The sequence below is a fragment of the Phacochoerus africanus genome, chromosome 2 (assembly GCF_016906955.1).
Source record: "Phacochoerus africanus isolate WHEZ1 chromosome 2, ROS_Pafr_v1, whole genome shotgun sequence".
Classification (NCBI taxonomy): Eukaryota; Metazoa; Chordata; class Mammalia; order Artiodactyla; family Suidae; genus Phacochoerus; species Phacochoerus africanus.
The window spans coordinates 74,700,039-74,726,023 of record NC_062545.1 but is presented as its reverse complement, the minus strand read 5'-3'; the positions used below and the strand labels follow the sequence as shown (position 1 = coordinate 74,726,023).

General features: G+C 47.8%; 1 protein-coding gene across 2 annotated transcripts in view; it reads right to left on the bottom strand.

Annotated features, from left to right (window-relative positions):
* Positions 1–10,257: 10,257 nt before the first annotated feature.
* FOXO3 (forkhead box O3) overlaps positions 10,258–25,985 on the bottom strand; it is a 132,660-nt gene continuing 116,932 nt past the window's right edge. For both annotated transcript variants that reach the window (XM_047762203.1, XM_047762214.1), the window contains one exon: positions 10,258–15,101. The gene's annotated coding sequence lies outside the window, so the exon portion shown is untranslated. The remainder of the gene's footprint in view (positions 15,102–25,985) is intronic.

Sequence of the window (25,985 nt, the reverse complement as noted above, 5' to 3'; positions counted from 1 at the left end):
TTCCACTCACTTCATGTCAGGTGAAAGAGGCCTGACTCCAAAGGCTGTAGAGTGTATGATTCCATTTCTGTGACATTCTGGGAGAGACCGAGCTCCAGGGATGGGACCTGATCTGTGGTCACCAGGGGTAGGTATGTGTTCCGGAAGTGGGGTGGGGAGCACCCAGGCATTTTTGCAGGATGATGGAACTCTGCTGTGTCTTGATCATGATGGTAATTCCAGGACTCTAAGCATCTGTTCAAACTCATGGAACCGCGTGCCAAAAGGAGTACGTTACTGAAGGTAAATTCAGATAAAAATCTTAAAATTAGAAAATAAGCAACCTCGAGGTTTTTCTTCTACAAAAGGATCATTGAGAAAGTCGAGTGAGTCATGATTCCACAGGGAGCCTAGTAGAAGACTGTACTGGGATACGGTGTTGGGTCATGTTGTGGAGTGTAGGGGTGGAGAGTCGGGTCGTGTCTAGAATCTGGACACTGGTTCTCTACGTGGGCTTGGCGATGACGGCCTGAGGAGGGGGGGTCAGAGTCCAGGGCCCCACCCCTGGATGATCTGATTCCCTGGACCTGGGATAGACCCGGGAGTCTGCATTCTAACACGCTTCCCAGGTTATGTGGGTTCAGGTGGTTGACAGCCCATATTTGGAGGCCCTCTCTTAGGCCTTTCTTCGTTATTTGGCAATTAAATTCTTTTGTGAGCTTGGCCCTTTTATGCCTCAGTGTTTCCCCCAGTCAAATGGGGACAGTTCACCTGTCTCTGGCTTCGTGATGACCTAAGGTGGGAGGTCATTCAGGTACATGTTGGGCGTGTTTCATTCGGTGGAAGTGGGCTTGGCAGGGCTCATGATCTGTTCCTTTGGGGCCTGCACCCTGAACAGCTTTTCCTGTAAGCTGGCATCTTAGAACTTACCCAACCTCTTGGGATGTGGTAGCTTTGACCTTAAGGGGATACAGTCAAGGTGAAAATTTGTCTCTCTGAAATGCTTTTTCTCACAGAAAGACATCCAAAGTCAGAGGCATGTCCTTCTGGGGTGACCATAATTCTGAGCTCTAGAACAATTCAGAAAGCCAGGATGTGAACCTGAGTTCAGTTCTCAGTTCCAGCACTGACCATTTGTGTGATTCTGGACAAGTAATTTCATTTCTTACGGTCTAAAATTCTTACCTTCGGGAGTTCCCGTCATGGCTCAGTGGAAACGAACCTGTCTAGGAACCATGAGGTTGCAGGTTCGATCCCTGGCCTTACTCAGCAGGTTAAGGATCTGGCATTGCCGTAAGATGTGGTGTAGGTCACAGACTCGGCTCAGTTCTGGTGTTGCTGTGGCTGTGGTGTAGGCTGGTAGCTACAGCTCCAATTAGACCCCTAGCCTGGGAACCTCCATATGCCACGGGAGCGGCCCTCAAAAGACAAAAGAGAAAAAAATAAGTAAATAAAAATAAAATTCTTACCTTCGAATTCATCAGGTGTGAAATAGGGCTGACAATCATACTTTGTAGCAACACCGTGGGGTTTGAAAGACATAGGCTGAGTTATTTAGTGATGAGGCATTGTGACAGCTGAACTTTCAAAAGATTTGACAAAACCAAAACATATATGTATACACACATGTATACATATCTATGTGTATATACACATGCCTAAAATAGAAACACATAAAGCAAATATGCCAAATGTTAAGAATTGATGAATCTAAGGGACACACATGTGGGTAATCATGTTTCCACATTTTCTAGATGTTTTTAAACCTTCATAATGAAATCAGGAAGAAGAAATGGTACAGGTGAGACCACCAGCACAGGGCCTGTTGCGCTGTAGGTCCCAGTAGGTTGGTGAGAGGGGAGGTGAGGATGGCAGGGCAGGGAGAGGGGGACAGCACGAGTAGGAGAAAGGCTTCCAGGCCAGCCCAGCGCAGGAAGAGCCTGGGGACAGAAGGAAGACAGGCAAGGGCCCCCTCTCGGGAGGGAATGGGTGTGAGAACTGCCCTTTGCTTTCCTATCTCCAGAGAATCTGGGTGGGGGGCGGGGTGGGGGGGGACCCCACTCCATGGGGAGGTTTCCTCAGGGATCTGAGAAAAAACAGTTGCACTCTTTGCAGGTGCTTCGGGCCCCCTTAGCTGGGGTGGGAAACATGATAGGGATCCTTTGGGCTTCCGGATTGTTTGCAATTTATAGACACTGTGAGGAGGCCCCCAGTGTACAAGCATCTTGCTCCACCACTGTCCCGAGCACCAAGGTGGAAATGAACAAGGTCCAAATGGCAGAGGGGGTCAGCAAAACTGTGAGGATGGGCTGCGAACTGGGCAGCTGGTCCCGCCTCCCTTGCAGCTCCCCTCAGCTGAGGGCTCCCACCTTAGCCCATGGCTGGACTTCCAGCTCTTCCAGATCCAGTGTCGTGAACGCAGCCTGATTGCTGTGACAAATCACCACAGACTTAGTGGCTGAAAATAACACTATTGTATTATCTTTATGATGCTAGAGGTTAGAAGTCCAGATTGGGACTCATGGGCTAAACTCAAGCAGGGCTGGGTTTCTTCTGGAGGCTGAAGGCGAGAATCTGTTTTCTTGTCTTTTCCAGCAACTAGGGGTCTGTGGCCCCTCCTCCTTCTTCAAAGCCAGTTGCATCTTCCTCACACCGCCATCTCTCTGGTTCCAACTCTTCTCTCTCCCTCTACTCCATGGAAGGCCCCCTGTGACTACCTTGGACAGACAATGTTTTGAAGTTCATTAATTAGCAACCTGAACTTCCCCCTGCCACGTAACAGACTCAGGGATTGAGACATGCACAACTTTTGGGGTGGAGGGCATTATTCCGTTGACTACAGAGGATGCCCTAGAAGGATGAGCATCTTTACCATTTACTCCTAGGGATTTTCAAACTTTAGTGTACTTTAGAATCATGGGAAATGCTCAAAAGGCCAGAATTTTAGGCCCATTGGATTCTGATTACGCACTTCTGGAATGGATCTCAGGAATCTGAGCTGCCTTATGCCTTCCTGATATACATGACCCAAGGAGCACGCTTTAAAGAGTCTGCTTTTGTGAGTTCCCGTCATGGCTCAGCTGTAACGAACCCGACTAGGATCCATGAGGTTTTGGGTTCGATCCCTGGTTAAGGATCTGGCTTTGCTGTGAGCTGTGTTGTAGGCCAGCAGCTATAGTTCCAATTTGACTCCCAACTTGGAACCCCGATTAGACCCCTAACCGCAGCTGTGGCCCTAAAGAGAAAAAAAAAAAAAAATCTGCTCTGTTTTTTTGAATAGGGTATAGTGGCTATATATTAGCACCTAATTACAAAATCTATGCCCTCTGATTTATTGAGCAATTCTCATGTACTAATAAATACAGCTAGGTGGAGCAAGCACTTTTTGCCAGATCTATTCTAAGTGCTGTCCATGCACCACCTCCTTTAAGCCCCACAATGGCATGACAAGGTAGGGTTATTATTATCATGTCTATTTTGCAGATGAGAAAAGAAAGGCACGGGGTTAAGTACCTTACCTAAGGTAAAGGACGGACACAGGCAAAGCCAGATGCCTGTTCATCCCCTTCCTTTCTCTTCTCCAGCCTAAGAGGCAGCTCTGCCGCCAAAGGTGGAGTTAGCCCTGGCCATAGCCAGAGGGTGGGGGGCTGAATTTTACACTCAAAGAGGTCCAAACAAAGCAATTAAAAGCCTCAAATGACCTGGTGAGGTTGTCTTTAATTCTTCTCCAAACACACCCAACAGAGCCACAACAATGCTATGGGCAGGAAGGAGTCTGCTGAGGAAATGCCATCCTGGCCCCTCCAAGAAGCAGCAACCTCAGATGGCCTCCTTCCCCCCACACACACATGCAGGCAGGCACCAAGGGACAGTTTCCCTTTATTCCAGGAGTGTGGTCCAGCCTGCTACATTCCCTTCACAAAGCATCAGATTCCCCTGGCCTCCTGTCTGTGTCTCAGAGAGCTTCCAACTGGGCCACTATGGGTCCCAGTATCATTTCACTTCTTTAAAAAACTTTTTGGCCATTTGCAAAGTCCCTGGAGCCTGAGTAACTCTCAGGCCCCTCCCCCTGCACCTTCCCTCCCCCCGGGCCCCAAGCCATGGGTTTTCCCTGCCTGCCTCTTCCCCAAAGGCCGGATCTGTGCCGGAGGTGGGAGGGGGGCCCCATTTCATTTCTTTAGGACAGAAAGTGGAGACTTAAGTGACACCAGATGGGTTATAGGCTGACATCCATGTAGATGTCACCTCCTCTGCTATTGACGCCACAAAGCAGGCCACTCTCTCCCCACCCTCCACCACCTCCTTCATCTCCAGTTCCCATTTCGTCTTCCATCCTTTCTCCTTTCTCCAGCTCCCAGGATGCACTCTCCACTCCAGCTCCTTCCCCACAGTCTCACTGCCTTAGGCATGTGACTGTGCAGGCCTGGGTCAGAGGGGTAGGTTGCAACCAAAGACCATGAACCTTTAAGCCCACTTTAGACTCTGCCTCTGTTTCCCCTTTGCCACCTTCCTGCCTCAAAGCAGCATCTGTGGCTCTGATACCTGCTTTGTGGTTTGTAAAACATGTGCTCCATTTATTTCCAGGCTCATCCTGACGCCTTACAAAGTATGGAGGGTTCCCACAACGGATGCTGCCGATTGGGAAGATGATGCCGGAAGGAGGACAATGACTCACTCAAAGCCACACGGCGTCTAGTGTCTTCCAAACCTGCCCCGCCCTGATGTTAGAGTTCTCTGTGATGATGATGAGGTTTCCATGGTACCCCACGCAGAGGAGATGCTGGACCATGAGTGTGGCTGCTGCCGACAGGTCCTGAAGAACGTCAAAGCAGATGAGAGCAGAAAAACAGTCCACGTCAGTTACCTTTCATGCCCAGTTTCTATGCTATCTAATTATACTGATGGAGTTCATGAATATGTCAAATTTTGTGTTATGGTTTTATACGATTAAAAAAAAAAAAAAACCATCTGGGAGTTCCCATTGTGGCGCAGCAGAAACAAATCTGACTAGGAACCATAAGGTTGTGGGTTTGATCCCTGGCCTTGCTCAGCGGGTTGAGGATCTGGCACTGCTGTGAGCTGTGGTGTAGGTCTCACAGATACGGCTTGGATCTGGTGTTGCTGTGGCTGTGGCGTAGGCTGGCAGCTGTAGTTTAATTTGACCCCTAGCCTGGGAACCTCCATATGTTGTGAGTGCAGTCCTAAAAAAACAAACTGAAAAAACCAAACAAACAAACAAAAAAAAAAAACAACAAAACAAAACACCATCACCCTATGGGGTGTGGGCTGGGCTGTGGGCTGTGTGTGGAGACTTCTGACCAAGGGCTTGCTGCTGACCTGGAAGCATGTGCAGCACCTCCAGGCGCCTCCCGGGTCACCTTCACCACCACCACCTCAGCACCAGCCTTGTGCCCATTTCACAAAGGAGAAAACAGAGGCCCGGAAAAGTTCATCGCCTATCACCATTCAGCTAGTGAAGGGCAGGCTTCCAAGTCAAGTCTGTCTGTCCCATTCCAAAGCTGAGTTCCCACCTTTGTCCCATGGCACTGGCTCCCCACAGAGACAAAAAGGGCTTAGTGGTAAAGTGACTTGGTTTCCCCTTCTGTAAAACCTGTCTCCTGGTGTCTATGTCCACTAAGCAGAGGCCCCCCCTCTCTCACCCCAAGGGCCAGCCTGCACAGAGACCAGGAGGAAGGCGTGTAGGGCACCAGCCTGCAGGAGTGTCAGAGCCTTCCCTTTGGAGGAGTAAGTTCCCCCCACTTGGAAGGAGGAGTCAGTCAGACCCTCAAGGCCCCCGAGCCCCACGACTCCCCTCCTGGGGACAGCCCTGCTCTGAGAGCTGGAAGCCTTCCCCGGGCACCAGGGAGTCAGGGCCCGGCTAAGGAGCAGCACCGCTCTGCCCACGCCCAGTTGGGCAGTTCTCCAGCAGGTTGTGCAATCTTGCTATGAATAGGCCTAGGTGTGTGGTTTGGTGCCAAAGAGACCAGACTTGTTTCCTTCAGTGACAGCTCCCCTCTGGAATTCTGGGAGGTGAGGGAGCACAGCTGTGAGGTCAGGCTGCTGGCCCTGAGCAGGGCGGTCCAAGCTGGTGGCGTGAGGGGTGGAGCCTGTGGCCAGACTGGATGGGCAGGCTGGCAGCGTGACTCTTCCATGAGCGGGCACCATGATGGGTGTTCAACTTGAGTGCCCAGAGCTCTTCTCCTTCCCTGGCAGTCACCTGGCCACCCAAGCCTCTGCCATCCCTCACTCTCACCAGGCCCTCTGACCTTAGGTATAGACTTAAGAAGCTGGGAAGGAGACAGGAAAAGATTTGCAAGTTAATTGTTAAAACTTAAAAAAAAAAATGAGGCTGTGGGAAACCAGGGATTCTCATACATCATTGGAGGGCAATTTGGTCCATCTACCAAAATTGCAAATGCGTATGTATCTTTTGCCCCAATAATGCCACGTTTGGGCATGAATCCTACAAAGATTCTGACATGCGTATGTAATAATGTGTATAAGGTTATTCACCACAGTGTTGCTGATAAAAACAAAGGTTTAGAAACAACATCCAGTGTCTATCAGTAGGGATTACTGGCTAAATGGATCATGATCCAATGAGACAGTGGAATACAATGCAACTCTAAAAATGAGGAGGCTTTCTTGGAGTTCCTGTTGTGGCGCAGCAGAAATGAATCTGACTAGGAATGATGAGGTTGTGGGTTCAATCCCTGGCCTCGCTCAGTGGGTTAAGGATCTCGTGTTGCTGCGAGCTGTGGTGTAGGTTGCAGAGGTGGCTTGGATCCCATGTTGCTGTGGTTCTGGCGTAAGCTGGCAGCTGTGGCTCTGATTTGACTCCTGGCCTGGGAACCTCCATATGCCACAGGTACGGCTCTAAAAAGAGAAAAAAAGACAGTAAATAAATAAATAAAAATGAGGAGGCTTTCTATGTGTGATAATTCTTCCATGCATGAGACAATCATTAGGGGAGCAAGATACCCAACAGTGTGTGTAATGTACTTTTTCTGTTAAAAAAAAGGGGGGAGTAAGAATTTGTGTCTCTTATTGCTTGTAGATGCCTAAGAAATTCTGGAAGAATATACAGGAAACTTTGGGGTGGGAGGAACTAAGCAGAGAACCAGAAAGGGATGCAAAGAAAACAGTCCCTCTGTAAACCAATATGCTTTTCTAGCTTTTGAAACATGTGAATGCATCACCTTTCAAAATATTTTAAAATATGATGCAACAAATGGAGATAATTTTGACCCAAAAATTCAATTGCCAGATACAATGGGCATTGTCTCCCAGGGACAAGTCCTGGGATGAAAACACCCTTCTGCTTGGGGAGTTACCCAATGGATGCATCTTGGTGGGAGGAAAAGCCCCTTCCTTCTCCTGCTGGAGTGGGATGTAGAGGGGCCGAGAACAGTGCTAGCTTATCCATGGTGGCAACTCTGAGTCCTGTGTTGAGGCCAAAGTGTCCAAGACACAACAAGAACTATTTCAGTGTTTGCATCTTACCTTTTACTGCCTCTCCTCAGACACAGTTTACGCTACATATACTATTTCTATTTGGCTTTTTATTTTTCTTACACCAATAGATAACATTACAAGAGTAATAGATAGTTACATTTCTGAGAGTGCACTTGATATGAGCATATAGTTGTAGTAATGATTTTTTTAACAGATGCATAATATTTCTTTGCTCTTATTAGGAAGTTATGAAGACACAACTTTGCAATGATATTATTCACTTGTCAGATTCCTTTCAAACTGTGTAGTTATTATCTCCCCTGAATTCCCCAGCCCCCTTCTCCCACCTTATCCCTTATTCCCTCCAGTCTCAAAAGATGAGTCAAAGCCAGGCTCTCCACCTGACTCTTTAGAAACTATAGTGATCTTTAGAAAAGTAACACACTCCCGCTTTGATATGTGAAAACAGCACACAAGGAGAAGTGGGTGTTCCCGTTGTGGCGCAGCAGAAACCAACCTGACTAGTATCCATGAGGATGTGGATTCAATCCCTGGCCTTGCGCAGTGGGGTGGGGATCCAGCTGTGAGTTGCTGTGAGTTGTGGTGTAGGTCGCAGACGCTCGGATTCCGCATTGCCCTGGCTGGGGTGTAGGCTGGCAGTTACAGCTCTGATTCAACCCCTTCACCTGGGAACCTCCACAAGCTGCAGGTGCAGCCCTAAAAAGACAAACAAAACAAAACAAAACAAACAAACAAACAACAACAAAAAAAACCCACATGAAAGCTGAATGAGCCATTGTTGAGTTTTCTGTGATTTCTTCTGGATCAGGGCTCTCAGTTTGGTTCGGGAGTTGCAGGGGTGCCAAGACGACCCCCTAGCCCTTGGGGCAGCCTGTAAGGCTGGTGGCTGAGAGGCCGAGTTGGGAGCAGCTTCCCTGCCACCCTGGTGCCTGGTGCCATCCCAGGTGCTGGTGGGATGGATGAGCCCAGAATCACAGAAACCGGCCTGCACCAACACAAGAGCATTGAGATTTTTCTTCCCTGAGTGGGAATCAGGCTGTTTGCAGTGTTTCTGGTAAGTTCTCTGAGAAGGAAGACAAGAACTAAGTTCTTTTTTTTTTTTCCTTTTTTAAGAACTAAGTTCTGAGCCATTGTTCTGTGATGGACATTAGGCAGAACTATAGACATACACACCCTAATTTTCTTTGGGTATCAAATACTGCTGGCAGCCTTCCCTTTCAACATTCGAATGAGGAAAATTCAAGAAGGACCCCTCCTTCTTCCTCCAGCTCCAGAGGTGGCCTGGTCCTTGGAGCGCAGCACCAAAGCTTCTCTTGGATGGAGACAGAAGCAGAGGGAGGGTGGTCCCCCTTCTAAACACTCTTATCTTCCCCTCACCCCTTCAAACACACTCCCCAGCCATGCCCACCACGGCTGAGCTGAGAGGCACCCAGGCCACGGCAGGCAGCCCCCCACCCCTATCCCGTAGCCAGCTCCCACTTCCCCATGTCCCAGGGGAGTGGCTGTGGGGACAGGGTGGTGTGTCCGGCAGATCACGCTGTGAATCCTACCTTCCTCCACTTTTGACCTCTGCTCTCCAGCTGTGGTGTGGGTGGTTTGGCTGATACAAGTCACATGTGCGGGAGTGAAGATTTGCCCTCACTACTCAAACACTTGCGAAATCAAATCCCTCAAGTGTCAGAGAGATTAACCCGTCCAAGTCCTTCCTCTTCTAAGCAAGAAGCCAAAGCAGGGAGAGCTGGCAACAACTAGCTCTTCATTCAAGGAGGTGGAGCGGATATAGATCCTACCTCGAGCATAAGCTCACGGTGGGCAGGGCCCAAGTCCTAGGTGTCCTGGTGCCCCCAACTGCAGCCTCTGGCCCACAGCCCCAATGAGACTGACTAATTGTTGTTAACTTGAGTTAATTTTAGCTGAATTTTTACCTGGTTTGGGGGAAGCTGTCTATTGAGAACCTTGTGATGGCTGGTGTTCCTTGGCCATCTTCAGCCTTTTGGGAGACAGAATCAGAACTGCGAGGCAATCTCAAATGAAATTCCTTCTCCCGGATGGGTTTGGGATTAGAAGACGGTGAGATTTTACCTTTAAAGGCAATTAAAACAATAACAAGGACAATCGTACAAAAGCATGACTCTCCACCAATGCAGAGTTTATCCCAAAGGGCAAAGTTCAAATCGTTTTATTCACTCGACCTCAGAGTCCATTGTGCTGCTGAGGACTTTGAACCCAAAAGCTGATTGATTTTTATAATGTCTCTTAAGGAAAGACACAACCCAGGCTACTAAAAATAGTTTTACGGTAGGGTGGGGTTCCCCCAAACTTAGCTGAGCGGCCCCAAGTGTACAGAGGAAATATTTATGCTGCTGCCGCCCGCGGCTCAAGTGCTGTTTGACTTTCGATGGGCGATGACCACTGTTCATCGGCGGGACTCACATGGGCAGGACCTCCTTAGGGCTGAACTTTGACAGGTCCAAGCCTCTGACACCCAGTGAAGGCAGAGTGTAAATCCCGCCTCCCGACGGCAAAGCTCCTTCAGGGCGATGTGACTTGGTGCAGCCCAAAGTAGTTACCAGCCATGGTGAACGACACCATCAATCTGCTTTATTAAACTGTCTGGTGGCCTGTGGAGGTCAAAAGTGGGTCAGAGAAAAAGGTTGCTGGATACATTTAGTTTAGAGATCTCAGGATAGAGGCTCTCTGTTCCGTGCATCTCCCAGCCACTGGAAGACCTTGAGATGAACTCGGCTATTTCATGTCTAAAGGAAGGGAGAGGGAGAACAAAAAAACTTTCGGAGTAAGAGAGAGTGTCATTGATGCTTTATTTACATGCGTCACCATCTCTTTTACAAACTAGATTACGGTTTTAGATGGAATACACAAGGCAATATCTACAAACACCAAGGAAGGTTAAGTACTGCATCTCTATTTCGTTTGGAAAGGAGAAGATTCCCAAATCAAACTGGTTTTGATTCTTGAGAGGAGAAGTGGTAGTTGTTATTTTATGGCAATATATGGTTAGAGAAAATCCTCAGGATGAATGCAATGTGATAGTGTTCGCTTCGAAAGAAAGGATGAGGTGCTTCAAACCAAAGGATCAGTAGCATGACTCTTAGGTGTTTGAAGACAGTCATGCACCAGATGGACTTCTGGCTGTTGCGGGGTATGAGCAAGAAAGTGAAACAGAGAAGACAGTTTTACAGATACTGTATACAGATTTTTTTTTCCCATTCATGCAACTTTTTTTTCTTAAAAAAGTTAAAACATGTGAAGCCAAAACATACAATACACTGTTTTTTAATATGAACTCATTTTTTTCTGGTCCTCCTTCACATCTGTTTACATTTCCCATGTACATAATGTGCTAGGACAAGTATATTGAGAGAAGACTGATTGCCAGGCAATGAGATAAAATTTTAGAGAAAGAAGTGACCAGACACACAGTTGTGGTTTTTTTGTTTTTTTTGTTTTAAAGCAGCCGCACAAATATTTTTGGAGTGTGGCAGAAGCCTTGGAACCAATCATTCATCAAAGAAAAATACATAAAAATAAAACTATGAGGAAAATACTTCATTCATTCAAACTGCATAAAAGATTACCCACTAGAGATCTAGAGCAAATATAATACACAGTCATCCCTCGGTATCCATGGGGGATTGGTTGCAGGACCCCCCCAGATAACCCAAATCTGTGGAGGCCCAAGTCCCTTACGTAAAATGGCACAGTACAGCAGGCCCTCTGAGTCTGCGGCTGGTTGACTCCATGGCTACAGAGCCCAGTACACGGCGGGCCGGCTGTACTCTTTGCAATTACTTGGGCATCTGCGTGAAGCTCTTGTTTTGTGGACATGGTTTCGCAAGGACGTCACTCTCCCCTCGCAGTGCCCTGCCAACCCTGGTCTCCAGGAGAGGCTGGCTTTATTGTACCTTTTTTGCCAGTGATTGCATTTTAACAAAAAAATCTTGCTTTTCTTAATTTCTATGTGTGTAAGGGTTATGCCTAATCATACAATACTCCCCAAATGCACCAAGAAAAAGGAAATCAGAGTTCAGAGCTGTCAGGATTTTCTCTCTGCTTTCCGAGAGAAAGGGTAACTTTTTGATTACCCCTTACCAGCCCTTGGCATCAGCAGGCAGGACGGGCCTGGCTGGCTGACTGCTTTCCTCCTGACGGTCTTTCCAAGAGATTCGAATGTTCCTTATTCTTTAAGTGGGGTTCATCAGATTCTCTCTATCATCTTTAACAAGTTCAGAAGCCACCAGAAATGTCATCCTGAGATGGGGGCACACCGGTCCTGAGCCCTGAGCCACCATGTCTTCTCAGGGTGGAGGAGTGACACACATAGTGCCAAAACTCAACCACACACACACACACACACACACACACACCAGTCCACCTGTACTACACGTGTGTGCACACTCCTTCCGTTAACAGCAAAGACAGACAAACTTCTGAAATTTTAAAAGATATGTTTCGGCAATTATTATACATTGCAGGAGATGCAATAAAGGAAATCAACCTCAGAGTCATTCACAGTTCATGGGATACTCTGCTGCTGGCGGTTATCCTCATGCCAGCAGAGTGCAGGCTCATGATAAAGCTCTTTTCTAACTTTGGTAAAAGGTATCTGGTTCTGGAGCCCTGAAGAGAACAGAGCCCCAGAGTTCAGGTCATGTTTTCATCATAGTTATTCTTCTTTCTAAATTTCCCATCCCAAAGTGGAAGGACCCTGAGGGCAGCCCCAGGCAGTTCCTATCAGGATGCAAACATTCCGGCTGCCAGACCCCTGCAGGCTAAGTATTCCACTGAGATGCTCCAGATAGGAAAACTTCCTGGGAGGGACCCAGGACACTCAGAACTTCACATGCTGGCTCCCAGTTGCCCCTTCCTGAAAGCAGAGTCTTAATGCAAGAGGCAGAGGGCTTAGGTGGCACCTTTGCTCAATCTGACTGTGTTTGGGCCCAGCTTGCCAGCGGAGGGTGGCAAAGGGTGAGCATGGGGCTGCTGTGATCATGGACAGGCTAACTGTTCCATTCTCGCCTGACCCTTCCTAGGACTGATGCTGGCACCTGACTCTGCCCTGACCTCAGCTGTCCATGACACTCCATGTGTAGATGCCAAGTTATTTTTTAAAAAAAGAAAGAAAAGTTCAAAGCATCCTTCCGTCTCCATTTTTCTGATCTGATCTGTGGCCACCCTGCTCTCATACCGCCTGTGCCCCGCCCCAGGTGTTTTAGATTAAATGATAATCTGGTTCGAGGACATTCTGTAAGACATTCTGCCTGAAACCTAACAAACACTTGGGGGGGGAGGGGGGGGAGAATAAATGAGATGCCACATGTCTAAAAGGAATTCAACATTTTCAAGTCCAAACACATCTGAGGGTTGCCTTCCTTACTCCCAAAGTAGTTCCCAGGGTCTCTACAACTGCAAAGGCAAATAGCTATTGTGTTAGTTGTCCTGTTTCTTTGAGCTCAGAACTCTCAGGGCTCTTGTGTTGGAAGCACTCGGGATTCTCCCTCGTATCCAATATTCCACCCCCGTCCCCGAACTGTGCCTCCACCCAGGGCAGCATCACTTAGAAACCCCGAGAGGCAGAGCTCTCTCGCTGACAGGGGACAGCTCTTGGGTACAGCAGACAACCAAAGAGTCAAGGAAGCCGATGGCATTGTTACAAAGGAATACGGTTAAGCAAAAGTCTGTCTCACTGACAAGCAGACCACGTGAAGCGAATACATAGTTCTAAAAAGCATACTTTCCAAATGAAGATTATAAACGTGGAAGCAGTTTAGAAAAGGCGACAGGCTGCAGGTTTACGAGAGCCACAGACTGCACAACAGTTTACAGATTCAGTGAAAGGCAGGGTGAAATCAACCGGGCGGTTGCTCGGACACGACAACCCAAGCGGGGCAGGAGAGACAAGTGACAACACCAAATGGAACTTTTATTATGCTAGGAGCTGTTATCGCCACCAACATCACCCCCAGAGGGACTGCGGAGCAAAGGTGCACAAGGGGGCTCCTGGGGGCCAGTGACGGGTGCAGGGGGTCGGGTGGCACGTCTGTGCTGGTGGAAGGGAGACGGTGCCCAGTGCAGGGGGCGAGTGTCAGCAAGAACTCATGCAGGGAGGTCTGTGCTGAAATACTAGCCTGTATTCCTAACATTCATGCAGAATGTTCCATTTTTGTCCTGTACATGATAAAATATATTTATACATTTATATGTCTAGTGCTTTTTATGCAAAGAAAAAGAGTCTTCATATATCACTTTGGAGAAGTAGGCATATGCTGTGCTAATCAGAGCGTCATTATACAGGTTTCAAATGTACCAAAGGTGTTCCCGACTATTCTGTCTACCAAACAGGGAAACTAATATAATCACACTTTCCGGGGTAAACACAAAGCACCTATACAGCACCATAACTTCTGGAAAAGAAAGAACAGAATCCACAGAAGCAGGAAAGTGAGAGAAAAGATGGTCAAAACTGCCCTATCTTGCACTTCCATTGGGTCACCTGTACAATTACAATCTAAGCTTATTTATATTAAAAAAAGAAAAAATCAGTTTGTACGCTGTTGCCTCTCACGCATACATGTGTATTAGATCATATTATACAGAGCAAGGCTGAAAATAATCAAGGGTGTGTGCGTCTAGAAAAAGTGACTCAGATTTGTACTTTTCACACATTTCTCACTGCAGGCTTAACGCTCACCTGTAAGTTCATTTCTTCTGCAAAGCAAAACAGGATTACTTTTTTTTTTTTCTTTTCTCCTTAAAACTAAATCTGTTAGTGGCATTTGGCAATGAGTGGACAGCTGAGCTGATTTTTTTCCTTGCAAAGATCCTCATTTCTAACCTACATACCATCACTGTCGACTGTGTTAGCTGAGGGTACTGACCTGAGACCACAGGCCCTACTGATGTGGCAACTGCAGACCAGGGGCAGGGGCTCGCCCCCGACTACCAGACCCATGGCCGAGCCCTTGCTCACTTGGCCGACGCAGGGCTCGGTGCTGGACTGGTGTGCACAGCTGACACATGTGCCATTGCTCAGCTTTTGGAAAAGGATAGTTTTCTACCAAACCAAAGAAGAAAATCCCCCTCCAGCTGATGTGATGTGTTAGTTTGGAGAGTTCCACAGGCGTGAACGCTCGAGACGCCCAAAGTGGCAGGGGAACCGGCATAACGTTTTCCTTCTGTTTAAAATTTGCAACGGGAAGGAGGATGAACATCCTAACATAGAAAGACTGCAAGTTAATGCATGTGAGAAACTCAAAATCCAAGGAAAACGACCACAAAAACAACACTGGAAACAGTCCCATCAACCATCACGCTATGAAAACCCCACGGAATGGCCCTCGGGGCTCACGGTGTGCTCTGAACGGGGTGGGCGGAGCTGGCAGGGTGCTGGCCTTCGCTGGCAGGTGGCTGTCACCCCGTACAAGGAAGGTTTTGCATACTTGATCGAGTGAGTTGTGTGCGAGGGGAAGTGCTTCACCCAGACAAGGGGCCGTTAACAGTCTCTGCTGGGTTAGGAAATGGCGCGGGCTCACAAGGTGTTAAGCTGTAAACGGTATCACTGTCCACTTGCTGAGAGCAGATTTGGCAAAGGGTTTTTTTCTCTGTAGGTCTTGTGTCAGTTTGAGGGTCTATAGGAAGAGAGAAGAAAACCGGAGACAATTAAGGACATTCAAACAGCAGCAGCGGGCACCTCGGGGTCCCGCCTCAGCAGCGTCTGGTCCCCTCACCCCTGGGCCAAGGGCCCACCAAGTAAGGCTGCTTTGCCGCACTGGCTTCAAATGTGAAAACCTCAGGACAGAGCCTGGAAGTGACTTACCTCGTTTCTGGGCTTGATGACAAAAGGCCCTCAAGTGAAAGAGCCCGGAGGAAACGGGGCCGTTAACAAAGCAAGGAGAACCAGGGTGATGCAGTGTGGGAGATGCAGGGGAGGTTTTACTCTAGATCTCTGGATTGAGGGGCTTCCTGGGACGTAGGACTTTTAGGCTAAAGCCAGGGAAGTGGGTCACCCCCAAGCAGAGCAGCTAATGCTTTTCCTGGTTCTCCCCGACTAGCTGTGTGGACCAAACGGCCCTGCTGACCACCCTTCCTGTTGATACGCCAATAGCGGGGGAGTGGGAATGACCGCTTTCCCCAAAGCCTTCATCAGTCTGCACTGCTGGGTTGGGGGTGTGACTCCCCTCACCCTAAAAGGAGGAGCAATCTCCAGGTGGGCTGTCTTAGACATGTGCTTTTGTTTGTTTTTATGTTTTTTGTCTTTTCTAGGGCCGCTCCTGCGGCAATATGGAGGTTCCCAGACTAGGGGTCGAATTGGAGCTGTAGCCGCTGGTCTACACCACAGCCACAGCAACGTGGGATCCGAGCCGTGTCTGCAACCTACACCACAGCTCACGGCAACACCTGGATTCTTCACCCACTAAGCAAGGCCAGGGATCAAACCCTCAACCTCATGGTTCCTAGTCGGTCGGATTCGTTAACCACTGCGCCACGACAGGAACTCCTAGACATGTGCTTTTCATATGAAAAATCTGCAGAGGAAAAAAATTCTACCACACACAGCACTTGGCCCTAAAACCTCCCAGAAGACAGACATCCCGTTAACAACAATATTATGGTTGTTGTTGTTATGCTTCCAGCCATCTCTGAATGGTTAAGTCCTGTCAAAGCACCTGAAATTCTGAATGCACACAAGTCTTCTCAGACTTCATGTGACCACCGAGCCTAGAAGAGTTAGAGGATTTAAAAATATATATATATACACTTGCAGAGATGTAGCTAAAGGAAATAACAGGACAGGCCTCAAGACCTTTTGTTTATGGAGACAGCTGTCAAGGTAGGAAAAAAATGGCTCTAGGCCAAGAAAAGGATAGAAAAGTGAGAGGGAAACGAGGAACTCAAGCTCTCACCAGATGAGGTGAACAGGCAAGGAAAGATGCATCAATAAGCTCTCGCACACACGCGTCACGTACCTCTGCCTCTCTCTCATTTCAAGACAATATTACCTTAAAAATTCACTTGGAATTCTCACAAGTGCACAATTCTGTCCTGTGGCTGGATGGCTGGGCCAGCTTACCTTTCACTACTATTCAGAAAGGCAGCAGGGGCTTTGTGTAACACTACATACCCATGGTCTAAGTACCCTGGCTATAGCTCCAAAGAGAAGAACTTAGGTTGTTTTATTGGAGGCAGAGACCATAAAGCAGGAAAAGGCTCCTTCTTACCACCCTTTCCCCAAGTATTTAGTTGCCCTGACTGATGGCTTTTTTGGAGGTAGTGTTTGCTTGGTAAGTGTACTAGACAATATTATCTGGACTATAAAATAATGGCTTGCTGATTTCAGAGAAGAAAAGGTAAAATAGATACCAAATCTCAGTCTCTGTGAGGAATTTAGCCTGCTAGAGCCAGTGTTATTCTAGCTACTCTACCTGGGATCCCCAAGGCATGAACAGACAGGGGCGCGGAAACACTTCTTTGGGAGAGGGTTTGGTTTTTTTCCTTCACAGTAACACTTAATAAACTACAATCTAAGATCTCTCTGCAATTAGTCATTAGGGAACTATGGTCCCTAAGCCCTGATCTTGACTTACTGTAAGTGCCAAGAGAGAAAGAAGCTGTAAAGAATTACCTAATCTAGACCCCATCCCCCGGTTCCCTTTGGTGTTAATTATTCAGCCATGGAAACCAGTGCATGCTGGGAAGGCGCCACACTTCACTCCCCAAGTACAGAAGCAGAGCTCGCAGTCTGCTCTAAGGCTGGCACTGGGTCAGCGCACAAGGCAAGAAGGCAGAGGGCACCCATAACCCCCAGCGTGGCATCGTTCTAAGCAGAACGGGGCAGCAGCCCTGCAACCAGGGGCAGGAGGCCCCACTGGGCAGTTTAGAGCAATAACCATCACAATCTCATCCAAAGGTCCAGAATCTTCAGGGGACGTCATCGTCATGAAGGGGTTGCCCCTGATCACTCTTCCCTTCTTTTCAGAATGGGCTTGGGGTCCCTTGTGACACCGTGTCCCACAGTTCCCCTGAGGTCTCACAAGCCATGCCTCTGAGCCTGCTGGGGAGACGGCCTGTGCCTGCAGGTTAAACTGGGAGAGGCTGGGCCCAGGTTTAGAGGACAAATTTCTTATTTTATTTTTTTTTTAGGGTAGCACCTGAAGCATATGGAGGTTCCTAGGCTAGGGGTCCCATTGGAGTTGAATCTGCTGGCCTACACCACAGCCACAGCAACACAGGATCCGAGCCGCGTCTGTGACCTACACCACAGCTCCCGGCAATGCCAGATCCTTAACCCACTGAGCAAGGTCAGGGATCGAACTCGTAACCTCATGGTTCCTAGTCGGATTCGTTTCTACTGTACCATGACAGGAACTCCTTAGAGGACAAATTTAACAGAGAAACTCCCACAACACAGGACAGAAAGCTGACTTGTTTCTCTGCACTAGAAGGCCAACAGTTTGTAAAATACCGTGAAGACATAAAGGAACCAGATACGTGTTGAACAGAAATTCAATCAACCCTCTAAGAGGAACACCAGGAGCACCCCTCACTAGGAAGATGTGAGGATTAAAAATTGTCCTAAGGAAAGCAGCCCCTCATCTGCCTTAGATGTCAAACTGTTCTTTGGTGGCTCAAAGTTTGCACATGTTTTTGTGACACCATCTGGGACTGAAGGAATGGATGGAGCACACGAAGTCATGGGCTTTAATGATACTTAGTGTGAGCAAGTTCCTGGGGGTGTCAATGATGCTTTCGCTTCTCTTACATTCTTTACAGGGAGACGCTTTCGTTAACTGTGAGGTTTACGTGTGTGCACGATGATGCCCTTGCGAGTCTAAAAACACATCGGTTGAGCAAAACTTCTGCAAGGCGAAGGCGGCATATAGCTGAAGAGAATTAGAGCCATCACTTCCCAGTTACTAGGCAACGGGCCAACTAACAATAAATATGAAAATGCTGTCCTGTCCCATCAGTGGCTTTCATTAACAGGGAGAAATATCTCCTCCCTCTCCCTTCCTGCCCAATAAATAAGTTTGAAATCAGGCTGTTGATGCAAGGAAAATGAAATGGGGAAACCAAATGATGAGGCCCAGTCTAAAAATATCTGTGGATGCTGTCATCTGGTCTCCTGTGAGAGTAAGTCCCTCTATAATCTTGGCATCTGTAGGGAAGACAAGTTTCTGCCTAATTATCACCACTGAATCACATGATGTTCTAAGGAAGGGCAACGCCTCCAAAAAACTGTACACAAAACATAACAACCCTCGTCAACTTTAATCTGGGAATAAAACATAAATGTTCCTACTGCTGTCCTCCCACAACTTAACTCCACTGTGACAAATTTGGATTTCTCAGCAGTGCTTTTATCTTCTTGGCAGAGAGGAAAGGAACAGGACCCCAATCCCAAAGATGACAGGGAGGGAACAAGAGCCACGAGGATGACGCTCTCGCCTATCTGCAAAGCCATGAGGGTTATCACCTGCTTTTCTAGCTAAAACTAGAAGACGTTCGGAGGCAAGTTTGCCTGCAACACAAAATTAAAGTGAAATACTACTTTCTTCACTCTTTAAAGATATTTTAAGCCAAACTTACAACCCCCCCCCCCACCCCGGGCGGGGGGTGGCAGGGGGAGGAAGCTGGGGACTAAATGCAGAACACTGAGGACAGAAAAGGAAATGAATCGATATTCACTGGGTCTGACAGGGAAACTTCAGGTGGCCTTCAGAGAACAGGTGTGGGGTTCAGAGTGTGTAGCTTTCTACCTGAGTAAAAAGCAAAGAAATGCCTGCCTGTGCCCAGAGGGATGTGAGGGACACCCAGTCCAACACAGGCCACAGCCATGTACCAGCATCCAAGGTTTCTGTTGGTGCCACCCCAGGAAAAAGAGCATTTTTGCAGGGCTTGGGTTAGGCAACCACCTCGAGTGCCGCGGTGCCAAAACGGCAGCACTGCCCTGGAGCTCACCTGCAATGGCCAAAGACGAAGCAACCCAAGAAAACACCTGATGGGCACAACATTGCTGCTTAATTTGGTAATTTTTCAATATCTTCTGGGTTGGAATGGGCGATACAGAGGACTTAGGACGTGCATGAAAACTAGCTAGGACAGCAGGGGCCCTGCTGATTAGAAAGCAGCCCTCTGCCTGCCATGCTGGCCAAACAGAGCCACTGTCCACGGCTGCCCAAGGAGGGAGGTGCAGCTCTATAAAAATATGTTTTGGCAAATGCTGTCAACTTGCCATTTTAGACACGGAACAGTTTACGAAGGGAAGGAAAACAGGTATGGAAATTCTGGCCAAATGTGTACTCAGCTGAGGAGCCTCCCTAAAGGAAAGCCAGGTTTCCAGGAAGGGCAGCCCACAGGCTTTCGAAGGGGTGAGTGAGTCCTTACGGAGAAGGTGGAATGTTACAGGGAAGCTTAAAATAAAGTCTTCATGGCAAAGGTGATACTCAGGAAGATATGGGAAAGACACTCAACTACATATATATATATATATATATATATATATATTTTTTAACTTAAAGGTTAATTTGTGTAAAAGCCTGACCTATGTACGTTCTGCTTTTAGCTACCTCCCAGTAATTCCTGGGCTTCTCAGGGTGGTGGGTGAGGCCTGTCTGTGGAGGCTGGTGACAGGCCCGTAAAGAGCCTTTGCCTCTAGGACACTTCAGAATCTGGACCTAGTGTGGACCGCCCTTCTAGCCAGCCCGTGTGCTGTGCTGATAAAACACAGAAACGTGAGGAAAGAAGCCATCACCCTGCCACTTCCAGCAGAGTGGCACAGCAGGGTGACCTGCATCGAGACGCCAACTTTCCTGCACCTTAAACTGTAGGGATTTTTTTTTTTTTTTGGTCTTTTTAGGGCCACACTTGGGGCATACGGAGGTTTCCAGACTAGGGGTTGAATCGCAGCTGCAGCTGCCAGTCTACACCACAGGCACAGCCACACGGGACCTGAGCTGCATCTGCGACCTACACCACAGCTCACGGCAACACCACATCCTTAACCCAATGAGCAAGGCCAGGGATCCAACCTGCATCCTCATGGGATACTAGTCGGATTCGTTACTGCTGAGCCACGATGGAAACTCCCTTAAACTGTAGGGATTAAGGAAGGTTAACATAAATTTACTTTAACAACGTCCTATTTCTGTTTTTATACTGGGGCAGAGTATTATGTTGACCAATATTCTTTGTGCATCCAGAGTTGAATATGGTGACTGACAGCAGGAGTATGATACATATTCATTTACCTTCAAGTCACAGAGATTTCCTATTTTCTTAGGAGTCTCAGATTTTCAAAACACACAGAACAGCTTGTACTTAGTTTACCTTCTTTTGAAGAAACATCTTTAAGGCAACACTGTACGGGGGGTGGGGGGGGCACTCTTGGATCCTCTCTGGATGCATGTTACTTGGCCTGGATTATAATACTCCAGGACCCTGGCTGGAGTTCCCTGTCCTCACCCCGGCTTTACCACTCACTCCTGCTGATCCAATGGGTCAGGTTCAATCCCCCTGCCTGGTTTGTTCTCCCATCTAAACATCCAGCCTCCAGCACCCGCCTCCCCAGGCTGCCCTCTGCTGAACTCCTCAGCCACTTACCTGGCATTTAATCATACAGTGCCCAGAATGGTTACTTTTCCAATACACACTGAATTCCCAATATATTGAGAGCAGAGTAAAGCCCTCAAACCAAATCAAATACTTGTGCAGCATCTTCAAGAGCACTGCTTTAGGTATAAGAAGTGCCTATTCCAGTCAGGGACACACAATTTTCTTGATGTCCCAAAGAGCCTAGAAAGTTGACATAGACAAGAAGCTGAATAAATGAATGAACTCTTCTCCTGGAACAGCTCTCTCTTCCTTTCTGCCAATTCAAACACTCAACCCCCTTTTAAGCCTTCCCTCTTCCACGAAGCATTATAAACCTACTCACATTTGCGAAGAGTTAATCTTATTTGATTCCAGGCAAAACTTACTGCTTGTGGGACAAGACCTAGAATTTTAATACACCCACCCCCCTTTCGGGGGAAGATGGCTCCTGATCAAGTTTTTAAAACTTGTATTTTTTAAAAGATGAAACCACCTAAGGATCAATACAAGACACAGTTTAAACATCCAAACAGTTTAAATTATAAATTAATAAAAATTTAAATAGTAAATGTGTAATAAAGAATCTACCTTCTCCCACCTTCCTCTACCCCTTACCCTAGGCATTCTTTATTACCAGCCCCCAATTAAGAAGCCTGCTACCCTGGGAGTTCCCAACGTGGCTCAGTGGTTAACGAATCTGACTAGAACCATGAGGTTGAGGGTTCAATCCCTGGCCTTGCTCAGTGGGTTAAGGATCCGGCATTGCCATGAGCTGTGGTATAGGTTGAAGATGTGGCTCGATCCCAAGTGGCTGTGGTGTAGACCGGCGGCTAGAGCTCCGTTAGCCCCCTAGCCTGGGAACCTCCATATGCCAGAGCGGCCCTAGAAAAGACAAAAAAAAAAAAAAGCCTGCTACCCTAACTCTCAAACTGCAGTCACTGCTAAAGTGATTCACCATTTACAAACAAAAGAGAACTGGAGTCCAGGAGGAAATGCTTAGAGCTATAAACCATGACCTGAATGTCACAGTGTTTATGTTTGCTGGGTGTGGCCCCATCCTGGGGGTCTCCTCACTGCACCTACTGTATAGAGGGGGTGAGGGGACCCCTGGGAGCTTGCGGCCACCCCTTCAGGCTGGGATGCCTACTTCCCTCAGGGGCTGGGTGCAAGTGCAGCTGTAATGCTCCAGCCCATTTAAGAGTTCTGCTACAATGCACAAAGGAGTGGGGTCTCCAAGTCTTCTTTTCCTGCTTTTGTTTTTTTTTTTTTTTTTTTGGCCCCGCCCTTGGCATGCGAATTCCCAGGCCAGGACTAAAACTGCCACAGCAGTGACCTGAGCCACTGCAGGGACAATGGCAGTCCCCTAACCCACTAAGCCACCAGGGAACTCCTTTTCTTGCTTTCAACAGGCACAGTTTTGAAGACAATCTAAATTTTCCAAAAGTGATTCTGAAATTGAAAACACAAAATCAGCTATTTTAGTTCCACAAATAGCCCAAACCATTTGGCCAGCTGTAAGGTAGGACCAGGACCTGCAGGTACACAGATGGTAGCCAAGAAGCAGCGACCGCACCAGTGCACGAGAGGAAGGAAACCAAGAAGGAACCGAAAGGGGGGTCTCGAGGGTAGCTCCAAGCCCGTCCGTCCTGAGGGCAACAGTCTGGAGGGAATGCAGATCCCAGGAGTGAGGCAGATCCACATTTTGGGTAGCCTTCATCTCCCCGCTTACTTGACCAGCACTGCAACAGTAAGTGCCCAGAGCTCCTCACATGGGCCCCCACCCCAGCTGGCAGGGACACTCCACCTACCAATAGCTCAATCAGTCAATACCTATCTTCTGATTACTTATAGGTATATTGGGCTCTATTGCTTTCCGATTTTTTTTTTTTTTTTTGGTCTTTTTGCCTTTTCTAGGGCCACTCCTGTGGCATATGGAGGTTCCCAGGCTAGGGGTTGAATCAGAGCTACAGCTGCCGGCCACAGCCACAGCAATGCCAGATCCCAGCCGCGTCTGCGACCTACACCACAGCTCACGGCAAGGCCGGATCCTTAACCCACTGAGCAAGGCCAGGGATCGAACCCGCAATTCAACGTTCCTAGTCAGATTCGTTAACCACTGAGCCATGACGGGAACTCCACTTTCTCATCATTTCTGAACATACAAATGACCAAGAAAGTTCCAAGTAATTACAGTGGAATGTATACAAATAGAGGCCTAGTGGAAATTAAAAACTCAACCTCAGAACTCCTGGCTTCTTCCTGGCCAGTGATTTCTGCTAGGGAGACAAACTGAACATTCCACACAGACATGAATACTTAAACAAGAAATCTTAGGGTCTAGACCTCTTTCATCAGAGAGAGACAGAGGAGAGGGGAGGGGAAGGGAGAGGGAGCGGGAGGGAGACTCAGAGAGAGAACATATTGATACGTAAACTTTCAATCAAACCAGGACCAGCAGTTAAAGTTTTATCCTTAGGAACACTGGAACTATGCCCTGGGAGCTTCAATACTAATTCCCATCCTTTAACAAATGCATGTCATAGATTACAGCAAAAAAGAGGTTATTAACACACAAACAAAAAAACTCCCCAGAAAACCTGGAGTTCCCGTTGTGGCTCAGCGGAAATGAATCTGACTAGTATCCATGAGGATGCGAGTTCAATCCCTGGCCTTGCTCAGTGGGTTAAGGACCCGGTGTTGCCATGAGCTGTGGTACAGGTCACAAATATGGCTCAGATCTGGTGTTGCTGTAGCTGTAGCTCTGATTAAGACCCCTAGCCTGGAAACTTCCACATGGGTGTGGCCCTTAAAAAAAATCTGTAATTATAGAGTAAGGTTCACATCTATTATTGGGAAGAGAAACAAAACACCTGCAACCAAGTGGGCAGTAGCTCTTCTAGGTGGTGTGTTTCAGCTCCAGGTTGGGTCCTGCTTCTCTGGGAAGAAAGCTGCTGAGAGGAGCAGCCCAATTTCTCTGGGTTTTCACTGAACCTAGAGTTGGGAGATCTGAAGGATAGTGACCATATCTTCTGAACCCCAAACTATGTCACATTAGCCAAGAAGGGGGTAAACGATCAGGTCTTGGTGGGGAAGGGTCCATGGCCAGACCATAGCCAGCATCATGCTATTTATTGTGTGGCCATCTTTCTGCTCCCAAGAAGCCCTAGGAGAACTGGAACAGTTCTTTATTTCTTTGTGTGGCTGGGATGGCCTGGCAGTGGAAGGGCAAGATCAGATTTCCAAGCTCCCTCCCAAAAGGAAGAGGCTTCTCTCCAAGGTAGCAGAAAAGGGGCAGAGTGAAGGTTCCCCTCAGCAGAGAGGGCACCCCTGTGGACAGGACAGGCCTACCAAGGAAAGCTGAGGCCAGACAGCTGGGATTTCTCAGGCAATCCTTTAAAGATGCTAATGGAACACTCTGGGTACCACATACAAACCTCCTCCATTCATCTGTGGCAGAAGTTCCTTTGTTAGTGAAAAAAATTGCCTCTCTCCTGGGTACCCGATTTGGTAGGCAGGACTTTCAGGGGACATCAAAGATTTCACACAACAGGCAAGTGCTATACCTCTTTATTTTTACTTTTTTAATTTTTTTGCTTGTTCCGCCTTTTTTTTTCTTCTTTTTTCTTTTCTTTTTTTTTTTTTTTTTTAAGGCCCGCACCCACAGCATATGGAAGTTCCCAGGCAAGGGGTTGCATCCGAGCTATAGCTATTGGCCTACACCACAGCCACAGCAACGTGGGATCCAAGCCTTGTCTGTGACCTACATCACAGCTTTTGGCAATGCCGGATCCCCGACCCTTAACCCACTGAGTGAGGCCAGGGATCAAACCCACGTCCTCATGGATACGAGTCGGATTCACTTCCACTGAGATGCAATGGGAACTCCTACTATACCTTTTTAATGAAAAGAAACCTGACTGATTCTGGTTTACTGAGGAAAGTAGTTGCTCTTTCTGCCAGTAGTGTGACTGGCTTGGGGGCTTCCTTTACTCTGCACTGACCTCTGGAGCCATCTTAAATAGCAATAAACAGTAAGTAACTTACTAAAAAGTTACTGTACCAGAGCTGGTCCTGACAAGAGCTCTGTGGGGTAGGTTTTCACTTTAGCTCCATTTTACAGATGAGCAAATTAAGACTCAAAGAAATGGAGTGACCTGACTCAATGACACATAGTTATGAAAATGGCAGCCTTCTGCTACAGATCCAAAGTTCCTCTGCTGTAACAGAGACATTATTTAACCTGAAGTGGGTTGCAGAAGAGGCTTTTTATTTATTTTTAATTTTAAAAATTTTTTATTTATTTATTTATTTTTTGGTCTTTTTGCCTTTTCTAGGGCTGCTCCTGCGGCATATAGAGGTTCCCAGGCTAGGGGTTGAATCAGAGCTACAGCTGCCCGCCTACGCCAGAGCCACAGCCCCGTGGGACCCGAGCCCCATCTGCAACCTATACCACAGCTCATGGCAACGCCGGATCCTTAACCCACTGAGCAAGGCCAGGGACCGAACCCACAACCTCATGGTTCCTAGTTGGATTCGTTAACCACTACACCACGACGGGAACTCCTGGGGGAGGCTTTTTAAAGCCGAAGCTCCCCTCAGAGCAGAGCCTCAGGGACACGAGCTTGGAGTGGGTGGCTGGCTCACATCCAAATGTGATGAACCAGTTCTAGAAATCAAACATAAGCTACAGCAAGTGTCTTGCAGGGCTTTTAACAGGAACCAGCTTCTGGATTTAGTCTGAACTCTGACCTATTAGCATGGAGCCTATGTTTTTATCCCCTGTAGACAAAGACATGTGTCATAACGGAATAGGACATCTGAAAGCAGGTTGTCCCAGAAAACCGAGCAGGCAAGGCTGCCACTCCCCATGGGTTCTTTGTTCCAGCTGTGCGTGGAAAGCAGTCTTTTCCTCTGTGACAATG